Source organism: Convolutriloba macropyga, chromosome 8, assembly GCF_964194025.1.
Source record: "Convolutriloba macropyga chromosome 8, txConMacr16.3, whole genome shotgun sequence".
NCBI lineage: Eukaryota > Metazoa > Xenacoelomorpha > Acoela > Convolutidae > Convolutriloba > Convolutriloba macropyga.
In genome coordinates, this window is record NC_134475.1 from 17,380,442 (window position 1) to 17,388,930 (window position 8,489).

The 8,489-nt window shown below is 36.6% G+C and overlaps 1 protein-coding gene across 1 annotated transcript in view; it reads right to left on the minus strand.

Moving 5' to 3' along the window:
- LOC142344531 (ras-related protein Rab-11B-like) overlaps positions 1-8,489 on the minus strand; it is a 450,398-nt gene that overhangs the window by 233,481 nt on the left and 208,428 nt on the right. The window lies entirely within an intron of this gene.

An 8,489-nucleotide genomic window follows, 5' to 3' on the forward strand; every position in this document is an offset into this window, starting at 1 on the left:
AGATTTGGCAGTCCTTCAAGGACAACCTAGAAGTTCAATTGGTTTTTTTGCGGTTCCAAAAGGTTGCTGACACTCTTTCTTACATATCAGAATACAAGAGGGAGCTCTACAATTTTACGAACAACTGCTAAATGCTCTAAGAACTGATTTTGAAGAGTCTTTGAGACATTTACATAAACGTTATGTCAATACAGACCAGACTGCAGTTCTTCGCTTTAGTTTTTCGGACATAAAATTGAACACATAGTACACAACGCCAAACAATTAGTCAACGCATTTTCCAAAGGTATCAGCCAGAGTGTTCCAAGTAATCAACAAATTTCACGAGTAAGAGAACAGTGCATAAATGAAATGCAACAGAGTAGCGCGAAAAATAAAGATTGGGAAACTGTTCTCTGAGAACGATTTGCTACAGTTTTTTAAAGAAATTAGGTCACAAACAACTGCATTCTATGATTTTACGTTCCTAAAAGCCAAGCAACAATCTATATCAGAGACGCAATTGGTTCGGAGCTGAAAAGCATGGAACAGCCCAAATGGGTTCAAACAGCCCAAATTGGTTCGCAGCTGAAAAGCATGGAATTACAACGGCAAGAAGACAACAACACCAGAGTCAAAGTGAAAATAGAGCCAATTACAACAAGCAACAACAAAACCAGTATTGCCGTGTTGACTACAACCTCGGCGGTAGGAATATATCCAGAGGAAACGGAGTTGTCTGTCGGAATTGTTGCAAAAGGGGAACTATCAAAAGTTCTGCTGGTACAGAATCCGTCCGCAGAGACGTACTCCAATAAAGCGTTCGTACAACAATGACAACAAAAATGTAGCCCGATCAATCAACACTCTAACTCTACAAAAAATTGACAGAGATGAAATTTCCTACACTCAAGGAATTATAAATTGAAAGAACAGACTCCACTGCTTTATATTCAAAATGATTTCGAAAACCTTACACTTGACGCTCTCGTTGACACTGGTTATTTCGTAAACGCACTGCCAATGGGAATTTATAACCAATGAGAGAAGAATAGTGTATCCATACACCCATCGTCCACAACTGGAATTTTCACGGCAACAGGTGGAATAGAACGATGTCTGTTGAGCGGAGAAATACCATTCAAAGTTGGCTTAGCAGAAATTAAGTTCCATATTCTTTTAATCTAACGACAAAATACATCAATTTTGCAAGCCTCATTTTTATCAGAGAACAACCTTTTGGTTCACATGAAAAAAAATTAACTCTACCGCCTGATCTAACGTTTACATTCACCAAAATTCAACAAACCAATGGTACGAAATCTGTACGACACGAAGAACAAACCTTCAACATTTACACAAAAACAAAAACAACTCTAGATTTTGGTAAACAGGAGCTTGTTATTTATCTTTGTGTGACCAAACCATTTGAGTTATCAAACATCATTGATATTATAGAACTCTTCGAATTTTTCGAACAGAGCTGCGGAGTAATTGCTACATCATTTTTGAACCGTGTAGATCTCAAAAGTCATGCTCAGATTTTGTACTTGAAGACTAATAGTCACAAAATGACCACACCAGAAGGTTTTAAAGTAGCAGGCTTCACAGTGTTTACACCAAAGCAAGCAAATTTCATACCTCCTATCGACCCACAAATAGCAGCCCTCATTTAGACCAATAAAACTTCTTCCATTGAAAGCAGAGTTTCTCCAATTGAAGGGACAATTTATGCAAAACTGTTTTGGTTTCAAACCCCGGGAACATGCCAAAACCAAGAACTTATATCTGGAATCAGTAGAGAAAATATGGGAAATCCTCGAGTAAAAAGACAAGCAGCAGAGAATCTGTTGGAAAAAGAGGTAGACCATAATCAATATCTTTCACAGTTTTCTTCGAAAGAATCAGTGCCATCCCAACCTGCAAAAGGTCAAAAAAAAACTTTTCGTCAATTATCATCGCATCTTCAGGAAACATCGATTTGATGTCGGCCTGGCTTCGAATTTTAGTTTTAGACTGAAGTCTGAAGATGATCGCCCCGTCTTTTGCCCCCCGCACCAACACTCTTTCGTGATGATATATTAGTAGAATTAGCCCTGATGAAATACTTTGGAATTAAACAAACCCCAAAGTACCCGAATTACAGCAGTCCACGTTTCTGCGAAAGCAAAATTTCTGGAAAATTTCAAAAGTTGGCCGATCTCAGAAAGATAAACCATTTAATTCCAAACGACTAAAAAAGTCACCATTTTCCAGTTTCGACATTAGTAGATGCCGGAAATGACCTGGCAGGGAAAAATTTATTCGCTAAAGTGGTTTGTAGACAAGCGTGCCACTACATACTAATGGCTGATGAACATTCCATTCAACCCCCAGCGTTTAATTTTGGAGCTGACACCTACTCTTTTAGTCGGATGTCCCATGGGCTGAGTCGAGACCCTACAGTTTTTTGCAACTTTGCTCGACAACATTTGGATCCATGCCTTGCCAAAGATGTCTGCTACCAGTACACAGACGATATTGGTTGCGTAGCCGTGTCGGTGAAGGACCTATTAGAGAAAATCTATCAATTTTTTCAGTACATGAACAAATACAAACTAAAACTCTCCCCCGCTAAACTTGAGTTCGGTGTTACATCTGTTCAATTCTTGGTCAAATTGATTACGGCTAAAGGTTTAACCCCAGATGAAACCAAAGTGACGAAAATTTGACTGATCTAGAAATGACTCAGAACACTAAACAACTGAAAAAAATCATCGGTTTTCTGCAGTTCCTCCGCGTTTTTATTCCAAAGCTGCAACAGCATCTTCTACCATCTTACAAATTACTAAAAAACAACCCGCAAATCATTATACGGCTAGAAAACCATGAATGTCTCAATAGTTTTGAGAAATCGCTAATCGATGCTAGCGCAATGTCAGAGCGGTTCCCTTTGAAGGACAAACAGTTCGTGATAATGACCAATGCTAGTATGCACTCAGCGGGACACGTCTTTTGTATTGAATACTATACTCAAAAAGAAGGAATTGACGAGAAAAGACGCCACTACGCTCCAGCTATATTCGAATCCCATTGGTTCAATGCAGCTCGTCTGAAAAGCAACCTTTACTGCAATGAGTTTTTAGCTGTCTACTATGCCTTCGAAATCTTTTGTCACCTCATTTGGGACTGCTCATAGGAAATTGGTGTTCTCACTGACGAACGAAGCTTGATCCAGGTCTTCGAGACAAAACACATCCCATGTAATCTATGTTTAAAAGTAGACCATATCATGTCATATGATTTTCATTTGTGGGCATATTCCTGGGAAGGCAAACGCCGTGGCTGGCATTCTTTCACCACTTCCTCAAAAATCAAAAAAAGCATTCGAGTTAATGTTAAGAATCCAAATTCAATCCCAACAGATAAAGATTAAATTCAAAGCAAATTTACCCCAAAGAAACCAATGATTCAGCCCATTTCATGAAAAACTCCAACACTGCCAAACATTCAAAAAACGAGAAAATAACAGAATGTTGTAAGTTGCTTTCGACAAAGAACAAGCAGTAACGACGGAACTGATCTGTATTAGTTACAAGAAACAATCAGGAACAACCTTCAAATATCAGCAATTTGTACTGCAAACCAACTGGAATTTTTTGACGTTTTGGAGTTCACTCGACAACTCAACATGTCCAAGGAACAGAAGGAAAAAAACGACATACAGCATGTCGATCCTGGTTTTTTAACCAAAAATTGTAGCCGAGAACAATTTATTTGACTGTTTTTCATCGAGAAACATCCACTTAGATCGAATTTACGTCAACAGTGATATTGTGTATCGAAAATTTTTTTAATAATGCTGGCTTTTTGTTGCACAATAATATCCTGGTACAAAAACATCTTCTGTGTGAACTGTTGTACACAACTGTTTGCTTTCTTGGAGACACTTATATTTCCTCGGAACCCAGAAATTCTCATTGACTACATTAAAATTTGCTTGACCTGTCTTCAATGTACGCCATTCCAAAAATACAATCTAACCCCGCCCCTGCTGCCAAAAGCCAGTTTGCAGAATTTCCACAAACAATTTTTGGGGATCCATATTTTTAGAGAACTCCCTGTTTCTGGGGTTTTAATTACATTCTAAAAGCAAGCTACGTCTTCAGCAAATACCTGTTTGCTGTACCACTTACACACCCAGACGCCAAAATGTGACGAAAACTATTATCCATATTTTCTCAACACTGCTATATTCCAGGCACAATCTTATTAGACCTCCAATTAGTGTCACATTAAAAAAGTTAAAGGAAATGACAGCCATTTTCAGATTCAGTTAAACAAAGCAACACTAATTCATCCCCAGCCCATTGGTTTTTTGAACGTAATCATGCAGTACTTAAGAAAACTTGAAAAAGAGCTTCCACTTACCGGGCGTAAATTAGCAGAATGAAAAAAATTGTTTTTTTAAGCGTATAACACGATCATCAACAGCGAGTCAAATTGCACCCCAGCCCTATTATTCCACAGCCGTCAACCAATGTCAGCAAATTTCAATATCGGCAATTTTTTTGAAAAACACCACTAAACTCAACCAACCAAGAGCTCCAAAGAAGAAGTGTTGAAGTACTATGGGCTTTAGAAGGATACTATAGTTATTGCCTACCAGTAATATCAGTCGTATTTCGATCGAATTACGAAAGCGTCAGCACTAGCTCAACACAGCACCTGCCTACTACTTCATCCAAAAATCAACCATCTGCCGCCCACACTACAAGTTTGTTTTGCCAACCCAGCTGGATCCCCCTCTTTCGGATTGTGGCTGTTTATACAAATTCAAATTACGTAATAAGTCAAGTTGGAACAAATGACGTCCAGTGTGTAAATAGAATCTGACTTTGTCCAATCAAACCAAAGAATACAATACAGGACAGCTCTTTCAACTCATAAACTTCAAAGCCAATCCGATGCTGAATTTGTATGGTGCTCAACCCGATCTGTTTGATAACATATTGCCGCAACTATTGAAGCCACTACAGCAGGCAGTTGACAAAAACTGTAATTGGATTGAAGTCGAGTATGTCACGATTTTCAAACCAAAAGCTACGATCGAACAGCAAAACAATCAACTGCTTCATAGGCAACCTACAAACATTGTTCATCATTACATAATTCCTTCCAACAATGCCGAACTTCCACTACCTCTCCTGATTATCCCCGCTAGTGATATAACCGAAAATATCAATCAACTACCAGTCACAATTCATTCACCATATCATATATCAGAAAGCAATAACAAGTCCATGCCGCCTTCACTGTACAGCACACCTATAACAAAAAGTGAAAAGAACAGATGAACTAAACCCTTCAACTTGAGTTTGAACCCTGCCCCACCAAATCAACTCTAACGCAATTATGAGTTTTGAAACAAAAATTGATAATATAATTTGCCTTTCTTTATTTGTGCTAACTGTTCCGCTTTGGTACTTTCCGTCGTCACGAAATGTGATTTACGACCACATGTTCACAAAATTTGCCCTAAAAATTCGCGGAGCTTGAAATCGATTTCATTTCTGATTTCGAACTATTACATTTGTAAAGGTTTGAAACTCATTAATAAAATCACTTTTGCATTTAAAGTGATCCAATTTTGCAAAAAAATACAGAATAGAGACAAATTGACTAGAAATAGTTGCCAAAATCTGGCCAATACACTTTCTTGGAGCCAGAAGTGTGTTGCTCTGCAATTATTATGGGAACCCTAAAGATTACTTCTATAGATTTAGAAAACTCGTTATTTTGATAGCATTCAAAGTGATCCGCTTTTTACAAATTTTATGTATGAAAACAGTACTTGTGCGCAAAAGATCCCCTGATGTGCGCTACTGAGATTGTTCGAGCTTAATTTTTCCTATTGAAAAAATCAACTTCCACAGAAAGTATTGTTTTGGCTCAGAGAATTGTTCAAAACGTTCATATTTTAAATGATCCACTTTTATGAGTTTTAATACGATTACACAAAAATTACCATCAACCGTTGCCAAAAAGTGTCTGTTACAATTGCTTGGAGACGGGATTTTGAAAAAATTCTACACAATTCTCATTTTACTCATTACCTATATACCTTCAGATCTTTTTTTCAATTTTACTCTTTCCAAATGATCTTATTCTTCAAACTTTTACAATTGAAAAATTATAATACAACGTTTGCCTTTCTTAAATGCTCACGCAACCTTTGTTAGGAACCTTTTGTCGAAGAAAGCACTGAACTATTTTTATTACGAAAAAATTTCAAAATAAGTTTTATTGTCGCCTATTCCTTATGCAAATTGTTTACAATCAAAGTGATCCGCTTTTATCAAACTTTCATTTACACAAAAAAATCTACATTTGTGAAAAATCTTTTCTGTTGCTGTGACGTTTGCTCTTTTCGGATAAAAATTTGCAATTAGCAGTTAAAATATAATTCGCGACAAAGAATTTGTAATAATGAATACCAGAATAGTTTTTAATGTATTATGTATGTTGTAGAGAAAGGAGTTGCAATAACTCAAGCAAAAAGGCAACAAAGAAAATACTTCCAGAACAGCGGAAAAAATTGTTCACTAACCTCATAACGAAAAAAGACGAGCACTAAAATTCAAATACTCCTTCTAATTTTTAATAGGTTTTCCATTATTTTCCATCACATCAACACAAATAATTCTACATTCCGACGTCCTTATAGTTACCCTTAGTGATTTGTTGTATTTGTTTTCCAATTTGACTGGTGATTTGTGAAAGAAAAAGCGAAAACAAATTTACGAAAAAATATGGCAAAAAATTCCAGAGTTCTTACCCGACAATGCATTTGTGAAAAATCTTTTCTGTTGCTGTGACTTTTGCTCTATTTTCCAGATATAATTTTACAATTAGCAGTTAAAATATAATTCGCGACAAAGAATTTGTAATAATGAATACCAGAATAGATTTTAATGTATTATGTATGTGGTAGAGAAAGGAGTTGCAATTACTCAAGCTAAAAGGCAACAAAGAAAATATCTCCAGAACAGCGGAAAAAATTGTTCACTAACCTCATAACGAAAAAGGACTAAAATTCAAATACTCCTTCTACTTTTTAATAGGTTTTCCATTATTTTCCACCATTTCAATGTTACTAAAGTCAGCAACATTTTCAATCAGTATCCTGAGATATGCGATGGTATCTTTTTCCCAATAACTCATTATTTGCTACTTGCTGCTTCGCATGCTACGTGCGCATTTTCATCATCTTTTTCAGACTGCTTTAGATACTTTTTTGGACCCAGCTAGCACAGTTTATGCTTCCAAACATTCCTATTTTTTCCTAAAAACTTTTAATAGAGTTCATATAATCATTTTTGTGTACTTCTGACCTGTTTCCCAGCCAACCACAATTGTTATGAGACCTACACAGAACAAAACATAAAAAATTTTCTTATCATTTAACTCATTGTACCACTAGTTTCGACTGTACTGAAAATCATTAGACAACAAAGTTTTCCTATGACGCAGTTTACCAACGTAAGTTATGGTAATTTATATTAAACTACATAGACCTCTCAGAGCAATGTGAGACCTTGCAACAAAATCTTAATATTGCCATCTGATTCTGATTAAGACATATTTGATCTTCAAATTGACACCTGATTTTGATTATTAGAAAGAAAATTCGGCTGAGACCTCCCTGAATTACGAGACCTGATACTGAGACCACTGTAATTACCAATAGAAATAACCAATGAAAACCAAACTTTTATACTCCCACGCAAAGGGGACAGGTAAAAAGCAAGCGCAAAGTCATGTGCAGAAATGCCTGCCATGAGAGTTGATGTTAAGCTTCACACAGCTATTGATTTTTTTTAAAGTATTACCACGACTCCAAAATTTAGTGAATTTTGATAACTTGAAACAAACAGAAGAGGAGCGTTTCGCCAACTTTCGTTTGGACATGATGAAGAATTTCAAGATGCCAGAGAGTGAAATGGATGTGAACTAAGTTGCACAATCCATCATCACAAAACTGCACCAACTGAAGTCAATTTACAAACAGCAGTTCGCCAGCACGATAAACTGGCAAACGTCACTAAAAATAGGAATAATCAGTTTCATAATGAACGTTTCGCTGCATACCGAAATATCCTAATGGGTTACACTTTGAGCAAAAGTACATAGAATGCATCCCTTCAGATTTAAAGAAAAAGGACGCGAGATCAGATCTCGTCCGGTGGTTGCTGTCGACGAAACGGAATATGAATTCCTTTAATCAAACCCGCAGCATCTTTTTATGCGCAAAACTTGCATTTTTCCAATTGACGCACCTGACACTGTAGAATTGGAGAATGCTACTTCGTTTAAACAGCTGCGCAATTACATCAAAAATTTTGGAAAGGGAAGAAAAAAATGAAGAGCAATAGCATCTATAATAAATCCCGAACGAAAACAATTTCTCGAAGACAAACAGAGAAATCAAATCACATGACTTCCCCTACTCCTATTTTTTTAACTAATTG